This window comes from Colobus angolensis, unplaced genomic scaffold (assembly GCF_000951035.1).
Source record: "Colobus angolensis palliatus isolate OR3802 unplaced genomic scaffold, Cang.pa_1.0 Scaffold386, whole genome shotgun sequence".
In the NCBI taxonomy this organism is placed as follows: Eukaryota; Metazoa; Chordata; class Mammalia; order Primates; family Cercopithecidae; genus Colobus; species Colobus angolensis.
In genome coordinates, this window is record NW_012117221.1 from 2,326,223 (window position 1) to 2,351,072 (window position 24,850).

Sequence of the window (24,850 nt, forward strand, 5' to 3'; positions counted from 1 at the left end):
TCTCCCCTAAATAAGGAAACTCATCATGAAAGTCGCTGATATCTGCATTTGCTGTAGCAAGAACACCAAAAAATACATTCAAGGATTTATTTTTAATTCCAGGATGAGGTCAAATTTATGTCCTCATAGAACAAGAAGACACTCTAACAATGAAGGCCAAAAGTGCTTGTAAAATCCTTTTTGCTGTTGGGGTCACAGTTTTATAAAGTACACTTCATTCCAGTTCTAAATACACATGCAAACTACAGACAAAACATCCTACCACAAAACTAAATCTGAAAATGTCCAGAACCAACCAATCCACAATAAAGAGGTTAAACACCAAACCCGAAATGGTAAATGTAATAACCAAGATCCTCACCATGTGGTAAAAGATGAATCCAATTAATGTTACCTTAAAAAGAACTTAAGTAACTCCTTCCTGTCCTGATTGCCCATTATAAGCCTCAGAAGCCAGCTGTGTGGCAGAGACAAATCAGTGACATTCAGCAAAGTATGTTCTGACCAAAGTACCACTTTACCCTGTGTGAACTCTATGAAACATGCATTAATGGATTCCAAAGGCATTTAAAGAGGCTATAACCTGTCAAACATTTACAATTACAATGGGATCAATAAGAACTGGATTTTTAGATGGCATTTTTGAGATTGCTCTATTCTTCTGATTCTAAAAAGAAAAAGAAAAAAAGGGAGATCAAGGAGCTTGGCACAAAACAATGACATTTTGTTAAATCCTGAGGCTGGAAGAAACCTTAAAGGTTATCTAATAAATTTCCCCAACCTTCATTCCCTCTTGCAAACAACTCAATCATCAAGCAAGTCATTATCAAGGGCAATTTCATCACACCCAGCAGTCTGACCTGTCAAGTTAGTTTCTGAACTGACTACACCACTTAGCCTTTCATCCCTCAGAATTGCCTGTGACACTTCAAAATCCCCCTTTATATCTGAAACTGTACCTCTATGCAGCTGTTTGTGCTCACACGCACTATTTCAGCCCTCCAAAATACCCAGCCTCCTGCTCCTTCCGTTCTTTCCTGTTCAACAGCCCCATCCAAGGTCAATTCTCACAATGCCCAGCCTAAATACCATGGTCAGCCCTCTGGGCTCCCCTCACACCAGCCTGCTACCTACCATCCATGCTCCTTTCTGTCAATCTGCCCTTTAACACCGCAATCATGATTAAACTCCAAACTGCCTATTCTGCTCCCATTCACAGCCTCCAGAGGCCTTGTGGGGAAAACTTAAGGACAAGGTAAAGCTGTCACTATTAATCAATGCGTTCTAATCTCAGATGAGCCCACAAAGAGAAGCCATCAATGCTGCCATTTCTCTCAGCACCTCTTCCAAGCCTTAAATCCCCTCAAAGAAACTCCCCAGTTTGCACATCCATCATGGAGAAGCGGATGGACATCAGGCAAGAAACCCCACAAACCCCCATCCTTCCCATCCTTCTCTCTCTTACCAACCATGACTTAAATGATCCAAGCCATTCTTTCAGATCTCTTCTCTACACTTACCCTAGACCCATCCTCTCAACCTTGGATCACATTAGAATGACCATGTGTCTGCCCTGGCCTCTCTTTCAAAGACTGAGTCATGGCCTGAAGTGAGCCCCCTGCACATGGTATGTTTCAAAAGCTCCCCCAGGTGTTCTTAAAATAAGCCAAGGTTGGGTATTACTGGTGAAGACAATTTTATCCACGCCCATGGTTTTAAATACCAAATCTGGAGTTCTTCTCTGGGCTGTGTTCTCACATATCCAAATGCATTATAGTACATACTCCATAGGGTTTGCAAATTCAACATGTACCAAACTCCTCATCCTTCCTATTCTAGGCTAAACTGTGTCCCTCCGAGAAATTCATATTTTGAGGTCGTAACTCTCAGTACCTCAGAATGTGACCACATTTGGAGCCAGGGTCTATAAACAGGTAATTAAGTTAAAATGAGGTGATTAGAGTAGGCCCTAATCCAATATGACTAGTGTCCTTATAAGAGGAAGAAAGTTGGACAAAGGCAAGTACAGAGGAAAAAACCACATGAAGACGTAGGGAGGAGATCATCACATACAAGGCAAAGAGAGAAGCCTCAGAAGAAAGCAGTCCTCACAATTCTCTATGACTTCCAGCATCCAGAATTATGAGAAAATAAATTTTTGCTGTTTCAGCCATCCAGTCCATGGGACTTTAAGGCAGCCCTGGCAATCTAATATAAATACACTTCCCATGTCCTTGTTACTTTCTCCTACTTTGTCTCATTCAATGGCATTGCCATCCATTCACCATTACTCTTCCCTCTCCCTCACCCACCATATCTATTCAATAGCCAAGTTGTATCAATTCTTCCTCCTAAATGTCTTTCGTATCTACCTTCTTCCCTCCAAACCCACTGTTACTGCCTTAACTCAAGCCCTAATTATCTCTCTTAAGATATCCCAGCACTATACGATCTCAACTTACAGGTAGAATCTTAAAAAGTTGAACCAAGAAGTAGAGGGTAGAATGATGGTCACCAGAGTCTGCAGGCAAGGGATGAAGAACAGCAGGGTGGGAGATAGGGAGTTGTTGATCAAAGGGTACAAAGTTTCAGACAGATAAGAGGAATAGCTTCTTTCTGAGACCCACTGCACAGCAGAGTGGCTAGAGTCAATAATAATGCACTCTGTATTTCAAAATAAGACTAAATTTCAAATGTCTCACCATAAAAAATGATATAGGTCAGTGCAGTGATGGATATGTTAACTAGCTTGGTTTAATCATACACTGTGTACATAGATCAAAACATCACATTGTACCTATAAATGCATTCAATTCTGATTTGTCAATTGAAAATATTAAATTTCTTATTAAAAAATTATGGTTGCACATATTCATGGGGTACATAGTGATATTTTGATACATACAAAGTGTATTAATAATTTTTAAAAAAAACACATGATCATCTCAATAGATGCAAATAAAGGGTGTAAAAAAATTCATACCCTGCTGTCCTCCTCATAATTTCAGTGAAGTCCACAAGGAAAGCGATAATCAGGGACCCCTCTAACCTTCCACCGCAAGTGGTATCAACCAAGCCCTTCCTCAATGCCTGACCTTTCATCCCAGTACAGTGAAAGATAATAATAAATTATTGCTTAAAGCTATTTAATTTGGGATTTAAAAAACAGCAATAGTCACCTAGAATGATATGTCATGGATATCTCTCAATAATATAATTATGGGTAATTTTTTTCAATTAAATGTTTCTGTGATACTGAACACAAGCATCATTTTTGTAAACAAAAATAATTTCAGAGAACCAACATTCCACCTTTCTCTTCTTTTCCAAACCTTGCTTTTAACTTTATGTGTGTATTTCTTTTTTGACAATAGGAAGTAATTCTTACACTTGGGAAAACTACTGATAGGAAAAATATAGATGTTTTCATAAATAACTTTTTTTAAAAAAAAAAAAAAAAGCTATTCTAGTCCCTTCTACCTGCAACTATTTCTCTTGGGTGTTTGGAGAATAATCTGCCTAAAACAGAAATCTAGTATGGCAATGATCTGTTTTAAACCTTTTCCACGGTTCCCCACTGCCCCAAGCCCAGCCTCCTCATGTACAGCAAACTGAGTCCTTCACATACTTCTGGCTTAGGCTATAATTCACCTTGCTTGTTAAGCCCCAGCACTTTGGATCTACTCAGAAATCCCCTGACATATAATGCTAATCCACACAACTGTCTTCGCATATGCACTTGGCTTTTCCTGGAATACCATCCCTTGTCCAAATTCCATGCCTGGCAAATACCTACTCATCTTTCCAGTCACAGCTTTTCAATGAAGCCTTTTATGGGTCCTACTCCCCACCCAGATTAATCACCGCCACCTCTATGCTGCTTCTGAACTTACACATAGATCATTATACTGTGACCATATACCAGCAAATGTCACAAACACAAATACCCACAGGGACCAACCAGGTATCATAAATACATGAAGTGCCTAGTGAAAACAGACCTTCAACTTCCATGATACAGAAACTACACTTGCACGAAGAACAATCACAATGCCCACCTGTCTATGTTGACTTTTGAAACTTGACCTGAGCAAATAAATTGTATGTGGAGCCAAATTCATTTAGCACACAGACTTCCAGTCTTGCAAACTCTGGCCAAAGGCGTCAGAGCCTTCATTTCTCTTCCTTCTACTCCCTGAAGCAAAAAGACTCCAGAAAATCCGTGCTCATAGGCTGATCTTTGTTCATGCTATCTTCAGTCAAGCCAGTGCTTAAAGCACAGGAACCTACACTTAACTGACCACAAAGAGAGGATGCAGTACTGAGCTTAATAACCTTGAACTCACTGCTACTCAGTTCTTATCAAAAATATCCTTTTGGATGAAGTAATATTCATAGGGAACATCCTGAAAAGTATCTAATTCAGCATTCCACAAAGAATATGGAATGTCTATCCTTGGACAGAGCCAGCAGTGAGCTGCTTGTCTGAACTGTCTTGCTTTGGCTCTTACAGAATGGCTTTTCTGAGATAAGCAACTGGCATTATGCCATTAACCTACATTGAGCAATACAATTTTTTTTAACCCCACTGTCACATTCATTGTAAGATTTTATTTGGAGACACGACTCCTTACATTAAAGTATCCAATGCTTGGAGAACCATGGATAAAATCCCATCTCCTCCCAGCACATGAAGAGTTGTCCCCCCTGGTTAGTCCTTATCTTCATGGTAACACAGCTCATCGAGTCACCTCTTCACGTCAACTACGAGGAAGAACAGCAAAACGTGTGGCCCTTGTCTAATACATGAGTAGCACCCTAAGGTGGGCCTTGGTCTCGGTCTCTGCTTAAACTCACACTCTCACTTCCTCTTACCCCATTTCCTTCCTATGCTTATTAAACTTCACTATATTTAATAGGAAAATAGATATGCAAGTAACTTCTAACATTGCATTTATCACATGGTATCTTCATTCAGTTCCCATCCCTCGAGTCTGAGTTTTTTGAAAGTGGGCCTCCACCTTGCTCACCTCTGTATCTCCAGGGTCTAATAAGTGATCACTAATTAGATGTCAAATTTAATTGGACTACATGTGACTACTTCCAGTAATGGGTGAAACTGCAAATCTATTACCTCCTGAGGAAGCTCACTTTATTTCCCCAAGGCACAAAAGTGGTGTCTGACTGTAATATCAATGGCATCTAGAAGAAAATTAAGCTTATGGGGGTAAATATGCAAAATACACACTAAACCAGCACAGATAAAATCACAATTTAGTTTTTAATTCTTTGCTATCCATTTTTAGAGTACTTGCTCCATTTTCTAGTAGTTAACCAGTTATTCCACAGAAGTATACTCATCAGGAATACCCTACCATCAGTTGATGCAGTGAATACAGTTAAAAACAAAACTTGGCTGGGCGCAGTGGCTCACGCCTGTAATCCCAGCACTTTGGGAGGCGGAAGCAGGCAGATGACGAGATTGAGAGATCGAGACCATCTTGGCCAACATGGTGAAACCCATCTCTACTAAAAATACAAAAATTAGCTGGGCATGGTGGCACACGCCTGTAGTCCCAGCTACTAGGAAGGCTGAGGCAGGAGAACTGCTTGAACCTAGGAGGCGGAGGTTTCAGTGAGTGGAGATCACACCACTGCACTCCAGCCTGGCGGCGACAGAGCAAGCCTCTGTTTGAAAAAAAAAAAAAAAAAAAAAAACCTTTTCACAGCATATTAAAGGACATAAAAACTAAGGGAAGCTTCTTGAAACATAATGTTCTCTGTTAGAAGACAAAACTGTGGATGAGTGAAGGATATCACCACAGTGGAGAGAACATCCGCCAATGAGGTCTAGTCAATGTCATCCACGACAGATTATTATTAAAGTTTCCCATTGCTCTAATCATTTTCCAAGTTTTACAAATCCACATTTCACTTATACTAATTTCCATCTTTAAGTTTTTCTCAAACTCTGCTGGTAGGAGTATGAAGCATTATCATTGTTTTGGAAATCAATTTAATCATTTCTATCTCTAGTCATAAAAATCATCCTTGCCTTTTAAGGCAGCACATTATATTACTAGGAATCTACTCTAAAGAAATTACCTGAAATGCAAAAATAGGCTTGCAAAGATGTTCACTGAAGTGAGTTCAGTATAGCAGTAGCTGAATGGAATTAACATCACTTCTATTTACTGCATACTATTAAGAGAAAGGACAAAGTACTGATTATGCCCAGTAGGATTTCAACTAGATAAAATTTACAGAGAAAATATTAGAAGGGAATATCCCATAAACTTGACAATGGCTATCTCTAGGTGGGGAGTATGGGTACTTTTTCCTTCTTCTTCTTTATGTTTTTCTTTGTTTTCTAAAAATGAACACAAACAGGTGTTACTTTTGAAAGTCAAGTTTTTAAACTACCTTTTAAAATCGACTTGGAAACCAAATACTACTACTTTCAAATCAGTGATCTAACTCTTAATCGGTCTACAGAAATTACATAAAAGTTGTTGAGTACAATGCTTTTTAAAACAGTAAGTACAAAGGAAATAAAACTGTAAAAATAGGGCAATGGTTTAATGAACAGTTTAACAGCTTAATGGATTATTATCAGGCTATTAAAAATATGATTCAGACTATATTGCCTTATATAACAGTGGGTTAAAAACGATCAGTAGAAATAAGAACACACATTTGTTACTTCTAGGTAAAAGCAGACCATAAAATAGAACATAATAGAAATAGGCCATAAAACTAACATGACTACAAATATATTCATTAGGGAACTGCAAATACAAGTGGGTTTGTTCATGTAAATATTGCCATAATGTGATTGCAAAAATAATTTTTTAAACGTTTATAAGAATACACCAAGGGCCAGGCATGGTGGCTCACACCTCTAATCCCAACACTTTGGGAAGATTGCTTGAGACCAGTTCGAGACCAGCCTGGGCAACATAGCAAGACCCATTCTCTATTAAAAATAACAATAATAGAGATATATTTTAAAAGATAATAAACAGTATTTCATATAAAAACAATTAGTTTTAAATAAGTTCAACGGTTTTAAACACTTTAAGATGTGTTCACTAAAACATTTTTACTCACTGAGTTATTCTGCCATTAAAACAGGATGAAGAAGGAAAAAGGAAAGGCAGGTAAATGATAGTGTGTATTTTCTGCTGAACAGCTACTGGACAGAGTTACTACTCTTATTCCCTACCCAAATTAATGGAATATTATATTAGCTTAGAATGCCATTAAAAAGTTCCTTGGGAGGCTGAGGCGGGCAGATCACAAGGACAGGAGATCAAGACCATCCTGGCTAACACGGTGAAACCCCGTCTCTACGAAAAAATAAAATACAAAATATTAGCTGGGCGAGGTGGCGGTCGCCTGTAGTCCCAGCTACTCAGGAGGCTGAGGCAGGAGAATGGCGTGAACCTGGGAGGCGGAGCTTGCAGTGAGCTGAGATCACGCCACAGCACTCCAGCCTGGGTGACAGAGCCAGAGTCCGTCTCAAAAAAAAAGAAAAAAAAAAAGTTCCATAGATTAGGTGGCTTAAATAACAAAAATTTATTTTCTCATAATTCTAGAGGCTAGAAATGTAATACAGGGTGCCAGCATGGTTGGTTGCTGGTGAGGGTTCTCCTTTTGGCTTGCAGACAGCTGTCTTTTCACTGTTTGCTCACACAGCCTTTCCTTGGTGAATGTGCATAGAGACAAAGATCTCTCTCTTCCTCTTCCCATAAGGCCACCAATCTTACCAGATTAGCACCCCACACTTATAATTTAATCCTAATTATCTCATAAAAGTCCTATCTCCAACTACAGCTACACGGGGGTTAGGGCTCCAACATGAATATTAGGGAGAAAATCCAGTCCATAGCAAATGTTAAATATGTTTTATAATAAATCTCTTGTAGAAAGAATACATTTCGTCATGAGACCTCGGCTAATTCTTGCTTCTAGAGAAATAGTATTCAACAAGGTTCCTAATCCCTGAATCAGATGAGAATTTGTGATTTCGAAGCTAAATTAAATCACAAATTAAGATGGCCAAATGCTTAAAGAGAAGCTGGGACTTTTTCCCAAGGTCATGGTGACTAAACCCCTGCTTGAGTGTTGAAATGCTCTTGAACAATCAGAGAAGTTCAACTGATGCTTCCAACTCTGAAAACAAATTTCTCCTGAGAGCTTTAGACTCTTGTCTACACCACTTCTCTCTTAGGGCTATCCAGAATGCCTTTTGTGGAATTCTAGGCCAGGCATCTACACGCTCTGTGCCTCTTCCTGGCTTTGTCTACCTTGAACCTACCCTAACCCCATGACTCCAACCCCTTCAGACCTAACCTGTTTCTAGTACTAGCGTTGAGCACTTGTGCCTAGTACCTGCTTGGACCTACACATTGCCAAACATTGCCTGTGCCTGTGTGACCTGCCCCTGCCTTGTCTCAGATCAGGAGGCTGGAGGCCTGGATGGTTTCCATATAATAATTAGCTTAAGAAGATATTCAACAACAAATAAAAATAAAATCAACTGATGAATTGGCACCAAAACACACTAAGTAAAATCTCCATAGTTACCTGGACTTCCTGAGTAAATATTTTACTATGAATGAGGAATTCAGTAGAGTTCAGACAAACAGAAAAAGCATACATCTCATCTGTCTTCCCTTGATTTCTAAGCAAAAAATAAGAACAAGTGTAATAACATATTCACATTACAATAAATGAATTTGAAAGACTGAATATACTGAATTACAAAAAATAATGTTGAAATGTATTTGAATCAACTGATTTAATATACTGGTAAGAAAAGCTGAGTTGGTGGGGGAAATGGAAGACGCTGGTCAAAGGGTACAAACTTCCAGTTATGAGTAAGTTCTGGGGATCTAACGCACAGCATGGTGATGATAGTTAATAGTACTCATTTCACAGTATATATGTATATCATCATCATAAGTAGACCTTAAATACAGTTTTGCTTGTCATTATGCATCAATAAAGCTAGGAGGAAAAAGAAAAGATAAGCTGAATTGCCAAGTACCTTTCATTCTCTTCCACATAAGCCCATTTCTTATAAAATATTCCTTAAACTTCGTATAGTCATTAAAACTGAATGCATCTTCCATATGTTTCCTTAGCCCTTTAAATCTTTTTAAAATAACATCACCCTCATCCAATGGGTTTTTATAAAATGTGGATTATATATAACTTAGATGCTGCATATTTTGCCAAAGCAAGCATCCAGCATATAAACATAAGATAATCATATTTTTCCATGTTTGCTGAATCTGAAAGGATTAAAAAAAAAATTTCAAGTGTGGTCAAACTACAAATTATGATAGAAAGTATTAAAGATTTAAGTCAGTTGTGGTGGCTCATGCCTGTAATCCCAGCACTTTGGGAGGCCCAGGTGGGCGGATCGCCTGAGGTCAGGAGTTCAAGACCAGCCTGGCCAACATGGTGAAACAAATCTCTACTAAAAATACAAAAATTAGCTGAGTGTGGTGGTGTAATCCCAGCTACTCAAGACACTGAGGCAGGAGAATCTCTTGAACCACCCGGGAGGTGGAGGTTGCAGTGAGCCGAGATCCCGCCACTGCACTCCAGCCTGGGTGACAGAGCGAGACTCCATCACCAAAAGAAAAAAAAATAAAAAAGTCTCAAGAGAATTCTATTCTTTGCCCATTCTTCCATGTTTTAATGAGAAGCATTAGCAGTGTTGCCCAATGTGAAGGAATTAGTGCCACCTGAGCCTGACTCCACAACGACACAGAAAAATGCAATTACCTGGAGTTCTCCCAAGTTTGGCCTGAGCTTGTCAGACTAGGTTAGTTAAATGGTGGGGTGCCAAGTCTTTAAAGAGTCACAGCAAAGTTGAAAAGAGAAAGCATAAAGGCACTTAATATTAATAATAGGACTAGGAGAATGATTCTTGAAAACTGATTTCAAGTCCTCCATTTTAAGACAAGGACCCCAGGGCCTCAAAGGTTGGGTATCAAAGGTCAAAGGTACCATGCGCAGCAGTGGAAGAACTGGCACTTGAATCGTGGTCTCCCATCTCATGTGGTCTCCAACTTACTTTATGAATTTCTAATTTAAAAGCTTTCTTTTAAACTCTTCATGTAGTTTTAAAAGAGGATGGGGGAAATGAACACTAAAATCCTACCAAGTTAAAAAAATAAAAATCCTAGCACAACAATAATTCCTATCATTATATTCAAAATCAACAAGCAATGAAATACTCACCCAACCATCCGATCTTCACTTACCAAAACTTAACTTCAGTGTTATAATTTCTTACAAATTATGCATAGTTACAAAATTGGTAATTATACTATATAAAAGTATTTTTTAATCCAACCAAATCTACTTCTCCTACAGATCATACACAACTTTGTACAGCTCCTCATACAGAGCAAGCCTTCAAAAAACCCTGCTATTTACCAATATATGATATTGCTTTAATACAAAACTACTTCAACAAACACTAATACCCATCTCCCCAAAAAAATCCTTGACATTCCTATTTGACTTTTGTCAAGTAAGAAAAAAAACAAACAAACAAACAGGAAGACCCACCAAGTATCACAAAAAATGCCAACTCATCAAACAAAGAAGATTGCCTTCCACCTGCCTTTCCCTTCCAGTTTTCTATTTTGCATCTGTTACTATTTCTTCCATGACTCTACAATCCCACACATACACCCCTGCTCAGTCCTTCACAGAGTTAACCCATTCTCATTCTGCAGACCTAACCAAATGTCGCTTCCCCAGGGAAATCCTGCATCACCCCCAAAGTCAGATGAGGTTCCCCCACTTAATTGCTTTTGCTCTTTTCTCCCACAGAATTGATCATGCACAGTATATATACATCTGGATGATTTTATTTGGTTCATGTGCTCCATCCCACTAGACTCTATGCATCATGCCTCCAGTGATAACGACTGCTTTACTCATCACTCTATTCCCAGCTACTACCAAGATAACCGCTAATGTACCTAACAAATGGATGTTGAAAAATGAATGAACTTGATTTTAGACAGCACAGCAACATACTAGATCGTGTCTTTCAAACTGCAGTTTATGACCAGATCAGTGTTTTCAAAATGTATGAGTTGTAACCAGTACTTTTAAAAATGAAAATGAACAAATTATCATAGGAAAAAATAGAAAAGAAAATATCAGCATTTACTATGTGTAGTAAACTATATACAACTAATGTCTCATTCATATACATATATGAACATTTCTAACTATGGGTCATGATTAAAAAGTTCAAAAGTCACTGAACTAAATGGCCCAATAAAACTCATCCCAATTTCCCATTAAAATGCTCAAGACGGTGCACACAAAGACAAAAATTAGCAATAGCACTAAAAATATACAAGGAAAAAGAAGCCAAAGTCAAGGCATTATTTCCACTAACTACATAGTATAAAAAACGGGTAAGAAGCATGTTCTTGGACCATATGCACAATGTATACCATACCTTTTGAACTTCAACAAGATAGATTCTCTAACAAATGTAGAAAAAAATCCTGAGTTGAACTCAGGAAATGCGGAAGATGCAACTGGCCAGATAAATCTGAAGAGCCAGTAATATTAGACTGAATTGCAGAAAACTGCCATTATGTAGGTCAAGAGCAAATACCAGCAATCTCATATGATTCAACTTACCTATGAAGATAATGAAAATGGTAGCTAATACATTCAGTGTGCTGGGCATCTTTTATATATGCGTGTATGTGTGTGTGCGTGTGTGTGTACACACACACTTTAAGTTCTGGAATACATGTACAGAACGTGCAGGTTACACAGGTATAAATGTGCCATGGTGGTTTGCTGCACCCATAAACTCGTCATCTACATTAGGTATTTCTCCTAATGTTATCCCTCCCCTTGTCCCCCACCCCGACAGGCCCCAGTGTGTGATGTTCCCCTCTCTGTGCCCATATGTTCTCATTGTTCAACTCCCACTTATGAGTGAGAACATGCAGGGTTAGGTTTTCTGTTCTTGTGTCAGTTTGCTGAGAATGATCGTTTCCAGTTTCATCCATGTCCCCACAAAGGGCATGAACTCATCCTTTTTTATGGCTGCATAGTATTCCATGGTGTATATGTGCCACATTTTCTTTATCCAGTCTATCATTGATGGACATGTGAGTTGGTTCCAAGTCTTTGCTATTGTAAATAGTGCTGCAGTAAACATACGTGTGCATGTGTCTTTATAAATAGAATTATTTATAATCCTTTGGGTATATACCCAGGAATGGGATTGCTGGGTCAAATGGTATTTCTGGTTCTGAATCCTTGAGGAATCACCACATTGTCTTCCACAATGGTTGAACTAATTTACAGTCCCACCAACAGTATAAAAGTGTTCCTATTTCTCCACATCCTCTCCAGCATCTGTTGATTCCTGACTTTTTAATGATCGCCATTCTAACTGGTATGAGATGATATCTCATTGTGGTTTTGATTTGTATTTCTCTAATGACCAGTGATGATGAGCTTTTTTTCATATGTTTATTGGCTGCATAAATGTCTTCTATTGGAAAAGTGTCTGTTCATAACCTTCACCCACGTTTTGATGGAGTTCTTTTTTTCTTGTAAATTTGTTTAAGTTCCTTGTAGATTCTGGATATTAGCCTTTTGTCAGATGAATAGATTGCAAAAATTTTTCCCCACTCTGTAGGTTGCCTGTTCACTCTGATGATAGTTTCTTTTGCTGTGCAGAAGCTCTTTAGCTTAATTAGATCCCACTTGCCAATTTTGACTTTGGTTGCAATTGCTTTTGGTGGCACACACATGCCTGTGTCCTGAATGGTATTGCCTGGGTTTTCATTTAGGGTTTTTATGGTTTTAGTTCTACGTTTAAATCTTTAATCTATCTTAATCTTTGTATAAGGTGTAAGGAAGGGGTCCAGTTTCACTTTTCTACATATGGCTAGCCAGTTTCCCAACACCATTTATTAAACAGGAAATCCTTTCCCCATTGCTTGTTTTTGTCAGGTTTGTCAAAGATCAGATGGTAGTAGATGTGTCGTGTTATTTCTGAGGCCTCTGCTCTGTTCCATAGGTCTATATATCTGTTTTCATACCAGTAATAGCCTTGTAGTATAGTTTGAAGTCAGGTAGCATGATGCCTCCAGCTTTGTTCTTTTTGCTTAGGACTGTCTTGGCTACACAGGCTCCTTTTTTAGCTCCACATGAAATTTGAAGTAGTTTTTTCTAATTCTGTGATGAACGTCAATGGTGGCTTGATAGCAATAGCACTGAATCTATAAATTACTTTGGGTAGTATGGCCATTTTCATGATATTGATTCTTCCTATCCATGAGCATGGAATGTTTTTCCATTTGTCTGTGTCCTCTCTTGTTTCCTTGAGCACTGGCTTGTAGTTGTCCTTGAAGAGGTCCTTCACATCCCTTGTAAGTTGTATTCCTAAGTATTTTATTCTCTTGTAGCAATTGTGAATGGGAGTTCATTCATTATTCGGCTCTCTGTTCACCTATATTGGTGTATAGGAATGCTTGTGATTTTTGCACATTGATTTTGTATTCTGAGGCTTTGCTGAAGTTGCTTATCAGCTTAAGGAGATTTGGGGCTGAGACTACAGGGTTTTCTAAATATACAATCATGTCATCTGCAAACAAACACAATTTGACTTCGTCTCTTCCTGTATGAATACCCTTTTTTTCTCTTGCCTGATTGCCCTGGCCAGAACTTCCAATACTTACGTCGAATAGGAGTGGTGAAAGAGGGCATGCTTGTCTTGTGCCAGTTTTCAAAGGGAATGCTTCCACCTTTTGCCCATTCAGTATGATATTGGCTGTGGGTTTGTCATAAATAGCTCTTATTACCTTGAGATATGTTCCATCAATACCTAGTTTATTGAGTGTTTTTAGCATGAAGGGGTGTTGAATTTTATCGAAGGCCTTTTCTGCATCTATTGAGATAATCATGTGGTTTTTGTCATTGGTTCTGTTTATGCAATGGATTACATTTATTGATTTGTATATGTTGAACCAGCGTTGCATCCCAGGGATGAAGCCAACTTGATTGTGGTGGATAAGCTTTTTAATATGCTGCTGGATTCAGTTTGCCAGTATTTTATTGAGGATTTTCACATCAATGTTCATCACGGATATTGGCCTGAAATTTTCTTTTTTTGTTGTGTCTCTGCCAGGTTTTAGCATCAGGATGATGCTGGCCTCATAAAACGAGCTAGGGAAGAGTCCCTCTTTTTCTATCATTTGCAATAGTTTCAGAAAGAATGGTCTCAGCTCCTCTTTGTATCTCTAGTGGAATTCAGTTGTGAATCCATCTGGTCCTGGGCTTTTTTGTGGTTGGTAGGCTATTAAATACTGCCTCAATTTCAGAACTCTCCACCCTACATCAACAGGCCAGGTGTGGCATTCATGCCTGCAATCCCAACAGTTTGAGAAGTCAAGGTGAGAGTTAGGGACTAACCTGAGTAATAAAGTAAGACCCTGTCTCTACCCAAAAAATAAATAAATAAATAACCAAACATGGTAGCATGTGCTTGTAGTCCCAGCTACTCAGGAAGCTGAAGCAGGAGGATGGCTTGAGCCCAGAAGTTTGAGGCCACAGTGAGCTATGATTGAGCAACTGAACTCCAGCCTGGGTGACAGAGCAAAACATGGTCTTTAAGAAACAAAACAAGAAAAATATTTTGGGTAAACAGCAGAAAATAAAAACAGAATTTTTTTTTAAGTCTTGTCCTCATCTAAGAAGTCAAAAGGAAAGTGCAATGGAGAAGAAAATATCAGGCAAGCTGGGTAGACAGGAAAGGTCACACAATTTTAAATGTAGTGATAGAAGGCCTCAGTATGGAGTTGACCTTTGAGTTAAGACATGAAAATAATGAAAGCAGGCATGTGGACACGTAGGAAAGAACATCCTAGGCAGAAGGACACAGACCAGGAAACCACAGTCCACTGTGTGGACAAGCTCAAAAACACAGATCATTTAGAGTAAGGATACAACTCTGGGTACATCAACACTGAAATATGGGCAGAGAAGCACAAGTCCTCAAAACAAAACAAAACAAAAAGAAGCAAGCAGAGATAGGGAATGACTAAACATAATTAGGTGTATTTAATTAGCCACACACATTAAATAGTGTGACTAATATGTAGCCATTAGAAGTTAAAAATGAAAGATTTTAATGGCCTGTGTATATACTTATGATACAAAGGAGAATGCTGTTAAATATTCTGTAAAAGTAAATATTTTTAAAACTACAAGAAATCATCCCAAAATGGAATAAGAATTTTTTTTTTTTTTTTTTTTTTTTTTAGGCAGAGTCTCACTCTGTCACCCAGGCTGGAGTGCAGTGGCACAAACTCAGCTCACTGCAACCTTCGCCTCCTGGGTTCAAGAGAGCACATCCAGCTAATTTTTGTATTTTTAGTAGAGACAGGGTTTTATCATGTTGGCCAGGCTGGTCTTCAACTCCTGACCTCAAGTGATCTGCCCACCTTCGCCTCCCCAAAGTGCTGGGATTACTAGCGTGAGCCACCATGCCTAGCAAGAAAGTCAATCTTAAGTGGTGGAATTACACATGAATCCCCTGTACATTCCAAATGTTTTAAAATTAGCATGTACTGTTTTTCCCTATCAAATTGAAATGAGTATAATTTAAAAGAATCATAATGGCTTAGAAAAAGGAAAACTAAGAATAAACTTATCTTTTTTCTATCTTGCATGCAAGAAGGCATGCCAATAAAATTATCTAAAGTGAAAATAAATTCTTAATTAGAAAAAGACTTTTTTTAACCAAGTAAAGGACAAACTTGTACTGCATCCTACTTTTTAGTAGGCAACTAAAGCTTAAAATTATTTGATCAGCTTTTAAAACCTCTATGACAAACCTTTATGAGTTTCTCAAAGCGTGGTCTTTAGGCTACTGAAATTTCCAAAGTTCTTCCGGAAGGTTTATCTTTTATATGACAGCAATATGACACTCACTGCCACTAGTCCTACAGTAAATTAAAACTATATCTGCAATTTCCCCCAGACCTCAAATCACTACCTAATTATGGTAAGAAGTTTTTTCCAGATAACAATAGCTGGAATGGGCTGTTTCAGGGATTTTTTGTTCACCCCAATGGGATATTGTTGAAATTTGCACCATTTCCTTCCTATATTCCCAGGACCACCTATCAAGAGAAGCCATAGTAAATACTCAACAAATGCTTGATAACCCATAAAACTACTTTAACCTGCTAAAGAAAAATAAACTAAAGAATTGAAATAAGTCTTGTCCTTGTGAAAATATATCACTCTTTTCACTCTAAAAGTGCTCTCCATCTTATCACACACATTTCACTGGCATTTACTTCTACATTTAGCCATTATTCCTGAATACTGCCAACTGACTCCTCAGCTAAACTTCAAACTCAAATTGCCAGCTATCAGCTGAAAATCTCTGCCTGCGTGGTTTTAGACATGTCTACAACTAACAAGCCTCACTGCAACAATTAGCATACTCTCATGTCCTGTCTGGTAATGGCATCAACATGCCCTTTTTTGTTCTCGGTAGTCTCCAGTACCCTTCTACCTCCATAGCCTTTGAGCCTGGTCCCACCACTTCCTGCCATAAACCGTCAATTCCAGGCACTCCTCCCCAAGCCTGTCACTCAATGGGTCTTCCTCATTACTCTTCTTCATGGAATGAGCTCCACAGACCATCGAGGCTGGCATTCTGCTGCAAGTCATTTCTCCCCTCTAAGGCTGACTTACCCTCTCCATCCTCAGATACGCAGACAGCTCTTTGTTTGAATCTTGGTTTACCACATTCATCACCACCTACCTGATCTTAATGATGAGTCCATGTCACTCCAGGTTCATGACCTGCTCAAGAATGAGGACCATACTTTCTTAAATTTTTTTGACTTTAGTGTCCTCAGGCCAAGCACGATGGCTTGCGCCTATAAACTCAGCACTTTGAGAGGCCGAGGCAGGTGGTTCACTTGAGGCCAGGAGTCCAAGACCAGCCTGGCCAACACGGTGAAACCCCATCTCTACCAAAAAATACAAAAAAAATTAGCCAGGCATGGTGGCGCACATCTGTGGTCCCAGCTACTTGGAAGGCTGAGGCAAGAGAATTGCTTGAACCCAGGAGGCAGTGAGCGAAGATTACGCCATTGCACCCCAGCCTGGGCAATAAAGTGAGACTCTGCTTCAAAAAAAAAAAAAAATTAGTGTCCTCAGCCGAACATAGAGGACACAGAAGTTCTCCAAGATCTCAGCTGCACAAAACTAAACTGACAGCGTCTCAAAGTGACCAGAGAACAGATTGTGCTGAATCTGGAAAAGTCAGTCATCTTGCCCTAGCCTTTGAACCTTTACTTCTCTGTGCCTAGTCAGAAAGTAAAGCAAGCAGCTCTCTGTGGAACTACAATAAATAGTGGGCACAGAATGAATGTCTCATTTACTTGACAATAATCCTTCTCCCCACAATCGCAGTCCAAGAAGGCAAAGCATCCCCTTAACAAAAGGCAACTATGTTTCATTTGTGTTATTCTCTTAGTAAGAACACACCATCCTTATCATCTGCTGATTACAGACTTCCAAGGCGGGGGTTCTCATTGAATACTCCCGCAATGAAACCTGCCTATAATGAATAACTCTACCTATCTTCTCTGCTCCAGAAGTGGCTGATAGGCCTTTCATCCAGGACTTGTTTTCTACCTAACAAAAGTTTCACAGATGCCAAATGTGTGCTCCAAAATGCCCTTCCTCCTGTGGTCTGAGACCCAGATGAAGCAGGGTCCTTGCGGCAATAATATTCTCTGCAATGCTTTTTGTCATCTTGGTTGTTGCACAGCTGGAAATAGTTTTCTTGTTCCCATTTACAATAGCCAGACATTCATCATCACTCTGACAAGAACTCTTGAGTGATGTCATGCTGCACAAGTTCAAGAAGGGCCCATGCAGGCTCTTCCAGCTTCAGACTTCTCACTCTTCATGGCAGCCTCAAGCATAGCCACTCTAAAGCAAAAGAAAATGGAGGCAGGCACAGACAGATACACCCACAAACATACATATGAGTATGTATAAACATACCCACACTCATCCCACACACACATAAATATACATAAGTATTAATTTTTGTAGGTTTGTATAAGCAAAAGGACAACTATGGAAGTCTATGGAACAAACTGATATCAGATGTGTAAGGTTAAAGTGGCAGAGAAAGATTTTTATGTTTACTTTAGACACATCTGTAGTGTTTGAATCACTGCAAAAAAAGTGATTTGGTTGGGATGCTTTCTATTGTGTTTACATCCCTGAGTGACTTGAAAATCATAAGTGAAATGCATTAGTGAAGCAAAGCACCATGATAAGGTGACTTCAAAATAAGTATTAGCCAGATGCGGTGGCTCACACCTGTCATCCCAACACTTTGGGAGGCCAAGGTGAGAGGATCCCTTGAGCCCAGGAGTTTGAGACTAGCCTGGGTAATGTAGTGAGAGACCATTTCTTAAAAAAGAAAAAGAAAAAGAAAAAGAAAAAAATACCAGGCATAGTGGCACACACCTGCAGTCCCAGCCACTTGGAAGGCTGTAGTGGGAGAATAGTTTGAGCCCAGGAGGTCAAGGCTGCAGTGAGCCAGGATTATGCCATTGCACTCCAAGACCCTATCTCAAATAAATAAAAAATAAGTCTGACTTTCCACAGGCACTAGATTTGAATTATTCTAGAAAGCAAACTATACACTGAGCAAAGAATCTCAAACACAAGTTGGGTTAAAAGTAAGAATAGAGAAAATGAGATGGAAGCAAGGCAGGGCTATAGATAAAACACAGCTATGTCTATCTCTAGACTTTAAAACAGATAAATCCTAGCAAAATATTTCAAGCATATAAAATGAAAATGAGATTACCAGGCTCTGTGGTCTCCTTCCCTAAGAGGGAAAGGCCAACTCACCTCAAAGTATTGAGATTATCTTGCAGAAAATGTACTTAAAATGGAAGAGTAACAAGATACATATGCATGAGTTTGAAGGCATTTTAAAAGAACTTCTCTTACTAATGTCATATGATAGAAGGTAAGTTCCATGACAGAAGGGGTCCATCCACATCTTGTTTCCTGCAGTGCTATCTTCCCAGCATAGGGTGGGTACAAATGTCTACTGAATATGGAAGAGTAATATAAAGGATTAAGGAACACATAGTAAATGAAAACTAGAATTACCAACCAGATATCAGTTCTTATTCTTATTTTCCGGATGTAAAAAGACAGGCACTTTGACCTACCCAGGAGTAGCAAAACTGGAGACAGAAAGCCTTTTGATCCCTTTTTCACCTCTTCTAGGCTTGGTTTATCTTCCAGGGTCCTTCCAGATCCTAACTTTCCAGGAGCATTCCCTGACCTCCACCACCTCACTGCTAAGGGTCAAGTGCTTCGCTTAGTGCTCCCGCAAAGTTATCTCTCTCATAAAACTTGTTACACTGAATTGTAATTATCTGTTAATCGTGTGTAAGCTCCTCCTGGAGGGTGGGATTCCTGCCTTATTCATACTCACCCCTAGTAACTAGCACAAAGTCTGGTATATAGTAGGCAGTCAGTTAAGTGCTCCTGAGATGGGGGCTTAAAAAAATAATAATAATAAATAATAATAAAAACATGTTTCCTCTGCCTCTGCCCCTGAACCATTTGTCCCTCCAAAGACCCAGGAATATCCTTCAATTAGGGCAGAATTTCAGGACCAGGGCAGTTAAAGGTTGGTCAAAGAGAACACCTAGACATAGGTGAAGAAAATTTAGTATAGCAGATTGACATAAAGTCTAATCTAGAGCATTGTTTAGACACACAAGGTAATGAACACAGGGAAACTGGCTATAAAGGAATGGTTCACAGTAGCAATCTCAGCATAGCAAATCCTAAACTCTGAAAAACATAGCACACATAATGGCCATAATGAACAAAATTTCCCTCAACTAACAGTTGGAAATCCCACCCATGGCTGGGTATTAGTCAAAGTCTTTTGCTTTTAGAGAAAAAGGATGGTTTTGAAAACATTTTCCTTTATTTTCATAATACAACAAACGCAGCTTGCCCTGCCTCATGCAAGCTTATTGCATGTTTGTTTTAGCACTGGACTAAAGTTAAGGGTCTGCCCTGTCATTATATCACTTTTTTTAAACAGTAACACAAAAATAAAATAAATTATAACCTAAATCCATGAATGTGGTAAAATAGTTCTCTTTCATTTCTGGAAAAAAAATAACTAGAATTTTACATGGACTTCAGGGTTAAAGTTTCTATAGCACTGATTAGATGACAGGGACATGCAAGTATTAAGACAATTTTCTTTGGCCCAGCCCCACAAGTTAATAATACAACAACAACACTGCTTTGAAATCATACTAACCTGCTAAAAAATGCCAAGGAGTTTAAATAAAATCATCACCACCGCCACACCACCCCTCCACTTCTCCCACCAAAAGTGTGTCCTAAAATGAAGTGTACTAACCTTGGGCTTCTCCAACTTAATTAACTTAATTTATTAAACATGCCAAACTCAAGTTCCCTTGCAGAAGATAAAACAAACTTCTGGGAAGATCATTCATTCAAATTGAATTCACAAGGTAATTGAAAGAAATTCGGCCAGCTTCTTTTTCTTTTTCTTTTTCTTTTTTTTCTTTCTTTTTTTTTTTTTTTAGCTTTTTGAGATGGAGTCTCACTCTGTCTGCCCAGGCTGGAGTGCAATGGCACAATCTTGGCTCACTGCAACCTCCACCTCCTGGGTTCAAGCAATTCTCCTGCCTCAGCCTCCCGAGTAGCTGGGATTACAGATGCCCGGCACCACACCTGGCTAATTTTTTGTATTTTTAGTAGACACAGGGTTTCACCATGTTGGCCAGGCTGGTCTCAAACTCTTGACCTCAGGTGATCCACCCGCCTCAGTCTCCCAAAGTGCTGGGATTATAGGCGTTAGTCACTGTGCTCAGCCTCTTCTCTTTCCTGTCTGTCTCCTGGGTACCCTAGCATCTCCAGATTCAAGAGCAATTCAGAGACATCCAAGTCAGTTCCACCTCTGACATGCAACTGAAAACCGACGTATATCCTCCTGTGACACAGAGGTACTGGGGAGCACATGTGAACCTACAGAGCTCCTGAATACTTCTCCCAAATGGATCCCACAGAGTGAAGATAATGAGTTAAATGCTTTAGCTCTAGGGATTTAAAATATATAGAAAGCAAGTTACTTCTACTGGAAGTTAAACCTAAAGAATTCTCATCATTATGTCATCTCTCACTGCAGTACCCACGGTGCTACTTGGTTTCCCCCTCTCTCCCCTTCCCTCTACTGCCTTGCCCTACCATTTACAAAGGCATTAATGCCAGTTTCAAACTAATAATAATTCTTTTTCTTCTGTGCTACAAATACCCAACTACTGTGGTTAAATACCATGTATAACATAAACAGGGTCAAGAATGCCAGTTGCCAGAAGAGTCATGTTTAAATTAGCATTAACCAGCAAGCCCTTCCCTAAACAAAAAAGAGAGAGGGGGAAAAAAAATGTTTTCTTGGACAGCTCTGTGCTTGCAGAATGACTTCAATCCCACATGTTCAAAAGGCTCCACAAGGTCCAGCTGTAACACAATAGCATCATTAATTTTTACTAAATTAAATTTCTCAAAAGTACAAAGCACTATCAATTTGCGGGGAGTGGGGAGGAAGAAACCACTTATTAGTTTATTCTACAACCTTTATATAATTTGAGTAAACTGGCAATAGTGTCTTAAAACCTAGCAGCCATAAGTTACACGGATTGTAGTGGAATAAAAGCCCATTCCTCCATCCATCATCTCTGCCCCTCACTCTGCCCCAATATGTGTTATTCAGTGTCTTTCTGCATCTTGAGGTTATGTAATACTTCCTCCTCACCTCCCTATCCCCATGTAGCACAACTCCCCCACAATTTGTCCCTTTGTAACTTTCCAGCCTTCATCACCCCACACTGTCACTTTGTCTTCATTACCCCACCATTCGTCTTTTAAAAGATATGCTATTCTTCAAGCCACATTTATAAAGTCGTCCCCTGAATCAAAACGTAATTCTCCATTCCCTGGCATGCCAAAGTTCTTGGACCCTACAGCTACCACCCAGTTACACAACACTGCACATACATATTCAATATAAACCGTGAGGCTCGCTGCATCTTTCCCCCCTGCATTGCAGTTCTTTCTGGAGCTTCCTTTTCACCAGCCTTGCATCTACCACATGGAAGGAATTTAGTAACTGTTTGCTGAAATAAAATCGCCTCCTTTTCTCTCAACTTTCTAAGACATCTATAATAGTTTTCCCTAAGGTTTTTTTTTTAAGAGACAGTCTCTCTCTGTCACCCAGGCTGTAGTGCAATGGCACAATCACAGCTCACTGCAGCCTTGAATCCTGGGCTGAATCCATCCTCCCTCTTCCGCCTCCCAAGTAGCTGAGACTACACACACATGCCACAATACCCAGCTAATGTATTTATTTTTTTGTAGAGACAGAGTCTCACTATGTTGCCCAGGCTGGTCTCAAACTCCTGGCTTCAAGTGATCCTCCTGCCTCAGCCTCCCAAAGTGTTGGGATTACAGGCATGAGCCACCACACCTGGCCAAGGATATTTAAATAAGAGGGTAACATGACATGTAAAAATAAGAAACCAAACAGTAGTACAATGCTGACTTAAGGCCAGAGAAGACTATTGGACTTTAAACCAAGAGCTTATGTTTAAGTTTTTATTACATCACAGTTCGGCTTTTAAAATAAATAACGTTCCTCAAGGGTGTAGGCATATTGATACCAAAACATAAAAGAAAAGGAAGATAGGCCACACATCAAGCACAGACATTAAAATCTTGACCTCAAACTAAATTCTAAAAGGTCTGTTATCTGCTGAATACTTGGAGCTTCCCAGTGAAAATGATACAGTGTATTCTGCCCAGATTGCAACTTTCCATACTAAGCATTTGAAATTATTCTTGGCCCTAAATATCACTTACTTCAGACTGAATGTCACTGTGTATCAAAAACACTGAGCAAGTGAAAATTTTATTCTTTGAATGTTCCAGTAGGTCACTAATGGAATAGATTCAGTAAAACCTTGCAGAGTCTGTGGTATAATTTGAAACAACAACAACAAAAAAATCAAATTACTTTCTGGAAAGTATTAGCTTTAAACAAAAATAGAAGTTTCGAAAGGGCTGCCACTTACATTCTTACCTCTGTTATTTCTTTCCCATCACTCACAGGGAGAGTGCTGTGTGCCCACAGACCTGAGCAGGAGCTGTTCCCCTGAGAGACAATGATGCAAATGGGTCAAGTGATGCCTAGTAGAAGTCAGACTGCAAGAATCACCTTGACCTCACCTTAGTGCATTAGCTAAGCAAACTCACAAGCTTTAAATAATAAAGGTAACAAGAGACTGATCTGAGGGGGGAAGTATTATTGATTCCCTTGAGGAAAAGAAAAAAAAAAAAAAAAACAGAGGAAATGAGCTCCCAGCTTAAGGATTTTTCTCCTCCAGGCATCCTCTGTTGCTGGTTTTCTTCCATCTTCCTGGCTCTCTAGACCTCTCACTTCCCCCTCTACCTTTTCCTACTGCTCTAACATAAAATAACCTCCCACCGGTTTCTAGCTATTTGGGAAGCTGGAAGGAACAGCAAGGATCACCAACCCCTTCCATTTTCCGGATGGGGAGACGGAGACCAGGAGCTGACCCGACCGGCTGAGGTCGCGCCGCTAGGGGACGTGGTGTGCCTTGCGGGCTCGGATGATGACAACCCAGCCTTCCCTCCTCGCTCCTCGCCCGTGCCTTCCTGCATCAAGCTACCTCCTTCTCTTGCCACTTGGTGTTTTTATCCTCAAATTAGACAAGTATCAAGAAAAAAATGCAACCTTAATATACTTAAAATGCTGATTATTATTCATAATTTTGCATTGGAGCAATTATACTCGCTCCTACTGGGATATGGAAATCAAGGGCAGAAACAACTAGGTGACATTCTACCTCCCTGTGTATTTTAATCCTATTTAGTTTGGTTCAATAACCATACCTTTAACATTCACCCTTTTTCCTTGGACTCACTCTTCTATCTGGCAAGAGAATAACTTCTTTAAAAACTTCGCATTTTCCAAGTGCACAGTCTCCCCTTAACCAGAACTGCAGACTCTGAATCACAGACCTCTGGCTTACCAGTTACGCTTCGCTGAGCAAACACACTTATGCAAATACGTGAAAAACAAACTGTTAGAGCCTGAAGGAATAGAGGATTTCGCTGTGATCATTATTTACGTTTTCAATATTTATGTTTACCAATATCTATCTAACCCCATAGGAAACGACGCGTCCATAGTGAAACAAGTCAGCACCCACATTTATGAAAAAGTCCACGGATTTCAACAAAAATGAAGAGAGGGGAGCAGAAGCGGAGAGCCACAACCTCAGGCCCCAGACAGCAGGCAGCAGCAAGTCCTGAATGCCTTCACTCGTAACATTTCAAAGGCCAAATGGCAGCAAACAAAAACAAGAATAAACTTTAAATCCATTCACCACAAAGCAGTCCCACGCAAGCCAAAGGAGCCGTCGATTTCAAAACCATCAACTCAAAGCCAGGTCCCTCCCTCGCCTTACAACCTCCAGTTACTTGCTAAGCACGTTTGTTAGGCGGCTGGACAGAAACTTAGTTAAAAGTCCTCAGCCCGGTGTGAGGGGGCAACCGAGTCGTCAGTGGGAAACAAGAGGTGTGGGAGCCCCAGTGGCGCAGGGAACCCTCGGAGGCGCACGTCCAGCGGGACGAGGTTTTGGGAGAA

At 39.6% G+C, this 24,850-nt stretch overlaps 1 protein-coding gene across 1 annotated transcript in view; it reads right to left on the reverse strand.

Moving 5' to 3' along the window:
• LPAR1 (lysophosphatidic acid receptor 1) overlaps positions 1-23,756 on the reverse strand; it is a 172,397-nt gene extending 148,641 nt beyond the window's left edge. Inside the window, exon 1 of the mRNA XM_011954611.1 lies at positions 23,261-23,756. The gene's annotated coding sequence lies outside the window, so the exon portion shown is untranslated. The remainder of the gene's footprint in view (positions 1-23,260) is intronic.
• Between the last annotated feature and the right edge of the window lie 1,094 nt (positions 23,757-24,850).